The sequence below is a fragment of the Branchiostoma floridae genome, chromosome 9 (assembly GCF_000003815.2).
Source record: "Branchiostoma floridae strain S238N-H82 chromosome 9, Bfl_VNyyK, whole genome shotgun sequence".
NCBI classification, from domain to species: Eukaryota; Metazoa; Chordata; class Leptocardii; order Amphioxiformes; family Branchiostomatidae; genus Branchiostoma; species Branchiostoma floridae.
In genome coordinates this window covers 19228968-19239359 of record NC_049987.1, presented here as the reverse complement: position 1 = coordinate 19239359, position 10392 = coordinate 19228968, and the positions used below count along the sequence as shown (strand labels likewise).

Here is a 10392-nt window from a genome sequence, read left to right as displayed (position 1 = left end):
CATAGATACCACCGGTTGGCTTGCTAAAAAAATCTTGCTCAAAAACAAGGGTATATTGTTAGCTGGTGACCTCAAAAGCACCCCGTAATGAACTGAATACAGGTACCTACTACTAGTAGGTTGAATCTGGAGCATTTAGGACCTGGTCAGGGTGTGTGTTTGCATGTGTGTGTAGGCACACGTAAGATTCCCAACGCGCATGCTCAAGTCAGTGGACCTTATCGTCACTGAGTGTTTGCACAACATTTGGTGGAGTGTTGACGGAACATACCTGTAGCAAGGACACCTTGTAGTATCGTCTTGGTTGGGTCAAGAAAGGTTCTCCTGCTTTCCTTCTCGGCTACAACAACTTAGAGAGACGGTTGTACAATATCCCAGTCTTCGTGAACATTTTGGCGTCACTTCGGTCACAGAACGTGTCTGTTCTACAATTCTTCTCATATGGATGCCGTATAACGGTATGTACAAACTTTGATGTTTTGACAGAGGGGTAATGTGCAGTTGTATCGGTAGCAATGGCGGTGTCAGAAAGGCGTTCAAGCGATGTTTACGTTCACAACAATTTTCTATTTGGTCTTAGACAGACGAGGACGATGTGGCTCTGCACTCAAGTTAGCAACTTATATTATAACGGTGCCACATACACAGTACTGACAGAAGGTAAAGGTAGACTTTTCTTTTACCTCCCCAACTAAAGTCAGGTACCCAATTTTACATCGTGGTGAAGTGAGAAAGGCCGTGTAAAGTGCCTGTCCTAGGGGCACTACATCAGGGGCACGGCGAGTATCGAACTTGGGACCTCTAGATTCCGAGCCGAACGCTCTACCAGTTACGCCACAGTTCACAACAATGCTCAGGTTTCCTCAACAAAATTGTCATAAAATACAATGTCAGGAGGTACATCGGACATAGTTTTAAGTGTGTGTTGCAAAATGCAGCGCGAGTGTGATACACATACCACATGTTATGGTCCCACCCATCCCCCCACCATACACACAAACCTTATCTCTGTCGTGATTACATATCCTATCGCAGTTTGCCGCGCACATTATTTCGGAAGTTTGCTAGAAACGTCTTTTATGTTTCCTAAGTAGTACAGCTAAATGGCTTGTCTCGTAAGAACTTGTGTCAACAGTATTTTTACGCTCTATATACAACGAATGACACACACGTTTCGGGTGGTTTTAGACTTTCTTAATTAAGATATTCTACGTATGGTCGGTTATTCTGTTTTACAGTCTCGAGCATCATTTGATGCTAAGCAACCTCCATAAATAGTAGGCATTACCATATACCTCTCAATTTGCCCCCCCCCTCCCTCTTGTGTCCTTGAAGCGGTGTGTGCGTTTCAGTTGAATAGAGCGTATCGTCCCACCTTTACACATTTAACAAGCTCAGTAGAGAGGGATTTTTTCCGTTTTTTTCTTCACAACAATGGCTTATATATTATATTCGTATGTTCAGGGTTTGAATGCATGTTTTCAAACCACCACAAGTCCTATGTTCACCTGCCATATGGTTATAATTTCCACGAAAATGGATTTCAAATTAGATTTTGTGAGTTGGAGTTTTCTATCGTAGGAGGCTTCAATTCTTTGCCACCAAAATAAACGAGATATTGCTCGTGACTTCGTGGTACAGAAAAATATATTTGTCCAATTAACTAGTTACATACTAGTAGAAGCCGTTTAATTGCACACCTCACTTGCCAGTGTACATTGTGTATTCCATGCAATTATCCGGGTTGTGTAGCGATGCGAAGTTATATATCCAGCTGGACTGCACTGGTTTGGGATTGGGGGATCACGTGCAATTATCGGAAGTGTGCGGTAATCCGTTCGGCAAAGTGGCTTCTACTGTATCTGTTATTTTACATTTAAAAGTGTTGAAAAATAATGCTATGATGGTGTTGAAAAATAATGCTATAATTATGAAATAGCTAAAACCGGACGTTAATCACATGACGGTGGAATGTGACTGTGTCTATTTGAACTAATGGGTACTGTTTGTAGAATGGTCTACAAATACTAAACTAGGACACTTCTAGTGCTACAAGCCTGCACGCACTAGCACATCCCCCACTTAACAAATTTAAAATAATACTTCTAATTCTATTTGAAAGTAATTATCCCTATATCTCAGGTTATAATCCCTTTATGTGGCAAGTTCAGGCAACAAAATAAAGTTTTGAACGGGTATACTTGATCCAGCTTTACGTAAGTCCCTGGGCCCTGGGAATATACGGATATACGGAGTCCTGTGTATATATTTATAACAGACATACACACACACACCTTGTGTAAATGTTGTTCTGGTAATTAGATATGGTAGGTATATATATATACGGGGTCACCGGTAGGTCGGTGAAGGAAGGCACAGATGTTTGCATAATGTTGTTTACATGGTAAACAATTCATGCATGGTGGGCAGGTAAAAGCGCGGCTTGTGTTGACGTCTGTTACCGCTCGGTCACTCTGTCACTCGTGATGGGTGCAATTTAAGATACTTTCGCTAGGTGGCTCACTACCATGGATTGTTGACTTTTACATGCTTTGATCATAAGGACTGCATCCGAGGCGCATCACCTTTCGGCTGCACTGTTTGACGTTTCCAAACGAAAAAAAAAAGTTTTCAATCATACTGTAGATCGTAAAGAGTAGGCGCAAAGTAAATTTATGCCGTTGATTGCAAAAAAACAGATATCGGCAAACGCACACTAATGTCATAGAATGGCATCGTCAATTCCAAGGTGAAAGAAGATGTGAACAAAAAAAATTAAGAATCTTGTGTGTGCTGAGCTATTTGTTTGACCTTCCTGACCACTTATATTTTTCTGATGGCATCTTTCTTGGTTGTTTTTTTTTTCTATTCGCACGCTCGCATCAGTTTTAGGGATCCCAGAGGATACCATCCATATAACCATATCAACACGGCCTAACTTCAAACCCACATACATAAGTACGCTTTTACTGACGTAAATAAAAGTAAACCATATGAGACATAAATCAAGAACATCAGGGCTTCATCTACATAACGAATGAGAAATACTAGAATACACTCCTTCGCTAAGATAAGACGTTTTACTATTCAAACAACTTGTGTCGTTTGAGCAAAGATGATGATCAACTGACATAAATTTATGCAAAAGACGATCTTATTTTGCATAATCGCATAGACATTTAAAAGGCAGCACTCTGAAAAGTTTACTGTAATTCCTGTTTTTTGTGTGTTCGCGGTTTTCACGGTGACGACTTTAAGACGAACTTATCATTTGTTTGTTTTGGCATCCTTCTGTCTCGGAAGACAATGGTAGGCAGGCAGGGTGGGTTTAAGGTGACCTGTCTGCTTGGCCTGCACTTGGGTTTTTAAGGTGAAGGAGGGGTGTGCACTTCCTCCTCCACTCTCTCGTCCACTGGTGCACTAAGTCCTACAGGGGCAACTGTTTGCAACGTGTAAGACGGCCCCAGCAGATGCAGGTTTGTTATTTGTAGTTTCCGTCTCCTAGAAGGACTTCCGACCAAGGATGCAAGGGGTTCCTCCTACCCCTGACTCGTGTGTCATGGCAGGTGCGTCATGCTCGAACATGCCCCCATGGCCTGTCACTGCCACAAAGGCCTGTCACTGCCACTAGCCACAGGTAGGTACTCATTTACACCTGAGTTAAGTGAAGAAAGTCGTGTAAAGTGCCTTTTCCAAGGGCACAACATCGGTGACACAGCAGACGGATTTGAACTCATCAGGACCTCTTGGGCCTGAGACCAATGCGCTGCCGATTGCACCATGCGCTATCTTTACCGATAACAAATAATTCTTCTCGGTGACGATAAAAAATAATTTGTTCACCGTGAATATGTAGTTCCGAGAACAAGTTAACTTCTTTCAGATCGTCAAAGTTTGGTGCCAATAAGACAAAGATCCCAGGCATGTAAAAGTCACCAATCCATGGTCCTAGGCGTCTATTTGCATATATGGCGAGATACTCAAACTTAAAGATAAAGATAAAGATACATATTTTGTTAAATGGGATTTATCACATTGCAGTAAGATAACAAATTTCTAGAACAAAATTACAATACCATAAATTGTCTAGGACGTTCTTATATTTAGTTTGACGTTAGAACAAAGTTATATAAATCAACCTACTTGAATGACACGTTAAGTGTGTCTATACATAGTATGTCGTTGTCGCTACTTGTTATGATCCATATTTCAATTTTAATAAATCAGGGCATCTCATAACTTACAAATGATACATCTATCGGATAATTAGCGCCTTCCGTGTCATTTACAATTTGCCCGGGCTTATATCATGCTCTGATAGCGCCATAACGAGGAAATATGTGCTTGTAGCGTCCACAAATTATAGAATTTTACGAGGTGATCAACGAGTTCTAGGCCTAACCCAGGAATAAGGAGTACAACGCAAATTCAGGGTATAAATCTAACGTATAAAGCCTTCTATAAATGTATACCAAAAATTCAAATCATTATGAAAATTACGTTGCAAACACCAAGTAACGTTTAACAGGCGAGAGAGATGTAATCAAAATGACTTTGGACATTGGAATTGAGCTACAAACAGAGGTTATTACAGTGCGGGTGAAATTGCTCTGCTGAAAGTTCGACTTCTTTCTAGGACATCACAATCGAACAATTAGACAATGGCTTTAAATTTGAAGATTTTATGTTATGAGGAATACGACCCATGTAGCTATGATCACAGTTCATTCTTGTTGTTTTTTTCACACTACCTACCTACCAAAAGGACTGGAAAATATAGTACATACTATAGAATTATGCCCCCAAATATCTGTATCTGTATCTATATAGCCGGTATAACCGCCCTTCGGCGTAACACACTATCTTCGCAGGCACGCGGCGCGGCAGCACCTGGTTATATTAAACTGAACGAGCCGTTACACCTAATTTAGCTTTTGCACATCTATCTGTAACTATTCAGAGAAGATGCCCGTACTGTGGGTAGTGATAAAAAATTTTTACTTTACGATAGTTCAATCCTAGTTTGGTAACTTTGGTTCTTGAATGCATGACTTGTTTCTTGTTCTTTTTTGAGCTGGTACTGTAAATGCATTTAAGTTCGAGGGGATTTACTTTCGCGGTAGGAAAAAGGACTGTTCGCGATGGTTTTAAGTTTGCGGTAGCACTCTTACTGCCATGGAAAAAAATTCGCGGTGAAGTATCCACCGCGAAAACCGCGAGTATTAAACCACCGCGAATTTACAGTATTAGATATGAGTTTTGCACCTGACTTGTTAATGAGGCACAGAACGCATTGATCATTCCCGTGACAAGGCGCACCACTGACGCGTAATGTGTAGTTTTATGATTACATGGTGTACTTGTTTCGGTCTACCTCCGAGTCAGCAGACTGTCTGCCTCCCGCCTCTGTCTACATGTCTGTTAGAGAATCTCTGAGGACGGGCCGTGCAGTACTAGTGGTGTTTTCATGTCAGGTTGTCAAATTTGACACCCCGTACCCCATGGCGTAGTTGTAGAAACTTCGAGCGAGGGTCATTTTTTTTTTTCAAATTATGATACTCAAGTTATGGTACAATGTTCCTTATTTGTGAGAAAAGAAGGCAAGGCCACGGTTGCTTCAAATGTTGCAACTGTGAGGCAAAATGGACAGTCAATTTGAATTTGCGTAACGAAATTGAGGTGGGTGTTGTCCAGAACTCTCAGTTAAAATTCCATGAGATGCCATCGATGTTGTGCCATTGGAAAAGGAACTTTAAACGACTTTTCTCACTTCGACCAGGTGTAAAAATGGGTACAGTGACTTCGGTTGGGGAGCTAAAAGGCGATGAAAGAAGAGGGATGGGCTGCACCTTCCAATACCACACCCTGAACACAATAGATAAACTCCACTGTCCTTACAGGCTTACAAAAGGCATATTGGACTACCTTTACCTTTAGTTCATTTTTTTACTCCACGGGCTAGGATAAACGTAACGTGACAAATGAATAGCCGTAGCTTTCAACACGATGGTATTTGTTATCCATGACTGATGAGCTTACTACACATAAATTGGGCGATCCGTCATATAATGCAACGTTTACGGTACATACGTCAAAAAGGCTGAGTAGTAGGACAAGGGACAAAATCACAGTAATAGGAAAACTGTGACATGCATGAAATCACATAGTAAAGTATTGAAATTTGAAAAAAAATCAGAAATATTACTCCCCGTAAGAGGAGAAAATATGATTCAATTCGAAAATGTCATTATCAACAATAACAATACATATTACATCTGATTCAATGAAGAAGGTTGTCCCTAAACTGCAAAATCTGTAGTATCCAAATAATAGTTTTACCTTTTATGATTTTTCCAGAATGTGGTTTAGGCTGTACAGCTCACGAAATTATGAAAGAATTTAAAATGATTAATTTTCCGAGCATTTAAGCCAATTCTCTCCATTAAGTTAGTTTGCGTTAAACCTTGAACCCGGCAGTCACATATCTATCCATGTAAAGCCTTCGATCATTTTTTCTGGTAGAAATGGAGTAGCATGAATATTAGCATATCATCGCTAAGTCTTGCGCGTAAAATCAAATCAAATCAAGGCACGGAAATTGGTAACATGAATTTCCTGCTTCCGAAAAGGTATCTGTCAATCTAATGGCGGTTGCCATGACTACTGATTAAGTTCACAAGCCCATCACTTTACGTACACATTGAAGTTCCTTTTCAAAGCCACTTACTTCTACTTCAGAGAGAAGTTGAGATGAAAGGCGATGAAAGGCAGGGTACTATCTAATAATCTTATTGCAAATAAAGTCCAGCATCTTTGAAATAAATACGACGGAGAGCACTCTGTAATAACAAGTCCTAAAAGTGGTATCTCACTACACTTGGGGCTCCGGTGCGGCACTGAGGGGTTTGTTCAATGCAGCACTGTTGTTTGTTTGTTTGTTTATTTCTTTATTTATCCAGGGGTACTTGTCGCCTGGCCGGCGTTTTTCAAAGATCCCTGGGGGAAAACCCCGTACATACATAACAATAAATGATAACAATATAAAAATCAAATAAATGGTGACACAGCAAGAATCGGCAAATGATGACGCGATTCAACTAAGGCAAAATAAGGCAAATCAGTTATATTATTGTCTCCGATGTTTTATGATTTAGATTTTAAGTAATACGTAAAATGATGACTAAGAAGACAACAAAATACGCAAAAATTCGTTCTTTCTTTCGATCCCCGCAGTGCCGCACCGGTGCCCCAAGTGCTGTGAGACTCAACCCTACAATTCAAAGAAAAGACTTACCGGAATCTTCGACCGAATCACTCCGCGTGTTTTAGGAAGTCGGTGCCGCGTCCCGTCCTAGTTTCGAGACAAGGTTGGTGTATCCGGATGTAGAGGGTCTACTTTACTCCTCTCACAAAGTCGTCGTGTTCAGAGAATGTTACTCAAATACAAAAACTTCTTCGAACTTCGAGGACAAATTCCTGCATATCTCTAATACCTACCTAAAACTGCACCTTCCCTGACACAACGTTACACGTTTAAACCTGAGGGGGCTCAGGTACTTTTGTAGTTTTATGAATCATTAAGTACTAGGTCCCAGGGGTACGACTATTTTTGCTGGAATAAACCAACTGGCCGTGAACTTTGCCCCTTTTTCGTTGCTGAACTAGAATGACAACCTTTATTGTGCAACCTTGCTGAGTACAAGTATATATAACCATTAAGAGGCAATTTTGTACTCTACCATTTATTTCAAACACTTCCAAGACTATTTTGTACTCGAAATTTTCTTTCTACTTATCCAACAGACTCCGCGATGGATATTCCTTTTTAAGAATCTAAAACTGTCAATCTCTGTCTGTGTGAGAACAACTATCTATGCATTATTTACACTCTGTTGCTCGGGAAGATAATTAACGGACCAACCCTGTCCCTGGTACTGAATAGGTACTTGTTACGAAAGCAGACGGGTCTAGTCATACAAAACCTCGCTTTACCTGTACGCTACTCATGTACTAAGGTAAGTGCTGATGTTCTACGTTTATTGGATACTAAATAATCGGCCTTGGGTGATGGTAAATATTTGGTCGGCCGCAACGGCCGCGTGGCGAGTTGGATACACCCGATCCCCCGATCTCGGAAGTTAAGCAACGCGCGGTCCGGAAGGTTCTTGGATGGGAGACCCCCAACCAAGGACAATCGGATTGCTGTAGCCGGATCAAGCATGGTCAGTCCAAGAAGTCGTCTTCCGGGAGGGACGTAAAACGGGGGTCCGTGCTTAAGGAGGTGCCTCGAATACGTTAAACAGCCTCATTACCTATTGGGTACCTACTGGCTGGCAAAATACACCAGATTATCATTATTATTGTTTGATCTAAGTCAGAGGCAGGGGGGGGGGGACTAAAGCCCTGGAAATGCTTCTCCACAAAAATATTTGGGCTATCTGGGCTACTTTTTTTATCCATAATGAATTTTCTTAAATAGAGGACAGGATATTAGAAATTATAGTAGGTTTAGGCTATAAACACAACACTAAGATACGGTAATTTCTGTTTTTGAAGCGGTCCTTGGCAATTTAGGCTTTGAGATAGAACCTCTCACGTACATGTACGCTCAAGTTATAACTAACCATGTCTCAGTGCACCCGTAGAAATGTTATCAGTTACATAAGGGCAGAGGTTTCATAACCTGAACAACACTACTATAGATTCCTCCAAGGTATATATATCATTTTATCAACGCGTTAGTGACGGACGATATGTAAAAAAATAATGTCTAAAATTTTGGATCAATCATCAATTTCATTGAAATTTAGAGAAAATATTGGAAGTGACAGTAGGATTATGTTATAAACCCAGTCCTACGACAGGGTTATCACTGTTTTGAAGCGGTCCTTGATGCATTTTCAATGTTGACTCAGATACGAAATCTTTCAGCTCAAAAGATGACTAACTAGGTCCCAGCGCAACCGTAGTAGTGTTGTCAGTTACATAAGGGCAAAGGTTTCATACCACTTTAGCTGCCTTCAAGGTATATATAAAGTGATAACAACGCGTTATAAGTGACCGGCGATATATATCAAATCAAATGTCCAAAATTGATTCGGCTTCCCTTAGAAATATTCAGTCAATTTTCACGCGAAAGTGAACAACGATGTGGTCTTGTGAAACAATTCTGATGTTCATTTAGGTCCTCATTACAGCCTAGACGGCAATGGAGTTGATGTTGCTGCTACCTACATTTAGTTGATGTAGCCCTTGGAGTAGTTAGAATAGCTAACAAAATATAAACATGTGACTGAAAATACACATTAGTACACAGAAAGCATTAGAATATTTGGATTTTTTGTAATCTATGGTTTTTGTTGTTCGTTCTGTCAAATTGCTGGATCGCAGCCCTAGTGGAATGTGGGGTAAAGTAAAGACTGTGATAAGTATGAATGTAATACCAGTGTACGGGCACAGAATATACATCCGGTAAGTTTGGTTCCTTTAGTACTTCTTATGTTGCTTCTTGAAAAATATCGGAAGGTTTCGTGAGTTTTCACAAAAATGTGGGGTTAGTAAGTTGTTAAAAGTAATTTGGAAACTCATTTTTCCCTGTAATCCACTGAATGGATTCTCGGAATAACCTCCTCCGGTACGTTTTGTCATATTCAGTGCTTTTATTCCAGGCTTGACGCGTTAAGCCCAACCAAACTTTCGCCTGAATACAGCCTTTAAACCGCCCTATTCAGTATTCCATTTGTAAATCCCCTTCATCTTTCACGTCAGGGAACCGGGGGCGTAAAAGTAGAGGTTTACCGTGAGGCACTTAGCCCCGCGCCCTTCAAGCCTTTTCATCTTCGTTAATTACCTTCGCTTTTACCCTGCAGAGAGCTGCTATTGCCGCACCAGAATTGATTACTTTCTATTAAGATTACAGCGTATCTGTGCAGCTATCGTGGCGGAAGAAAACGCTTTTTTGCAGGGAGTGCGTGTGGTGATTTCCATAGGACTCTTATCTCTAACAATAGCTCTTCGCTGGCCTTGCGTCAGCTGTGGACGTGAGTGTACCAGATAGGTACGTGCTGGGAAAACTTTACGTTACGCAAGATGGTGTTGGTCTCGGAGGTGTTGAGCTGGATAGCTGAGTGCTGATAGACACGCTTGGCGCCTTGTTGAGTGCGCTGTATGGATGGTTCTACCATGATGATTCTATCATGTTCCATACCATTTAGAGGATTATCATTAGATAAAACTTTCTCTAACTGCCATTCTTCCACTGATGTTTCTTCCATGACAAAATAACATGAAAATCACAGCTAGGGTATATACATTGTAAACACCTCCAACAAGACCTCTTCAGTGTCACTGAAGAAAACTATACTGGACAGCAGTTTGACCATATCCAGTATC

General features: G+C 40.8%; 1 protein-coding gene across 2 annotated transcripts in view; it reads left to right on the top strand.

Annotated features, from left to right (window-relative positions):
* The first annotated feature begins 232 nt into the window (after positions 1-232).
* The window catches only part of LOC118423166, a 55711-nt gene continuing 45551 nt past the window's right edge, over positions 233-10392 (top strand). Inside the window, exons 1-2 of one of the 2 annotated variants that reach the window (XM_035831200.1) lie at positions 233-458; positions 7234-7367. The gene's annotated coding sequence lies outside the window, so the exon portion shown is untranslated. The remainder of the gene's footprint in view (positions 459-7233; positions 7368-10392) is intronic. The other variant, XM_035831198.1, reaches the window with a different exon arrangement.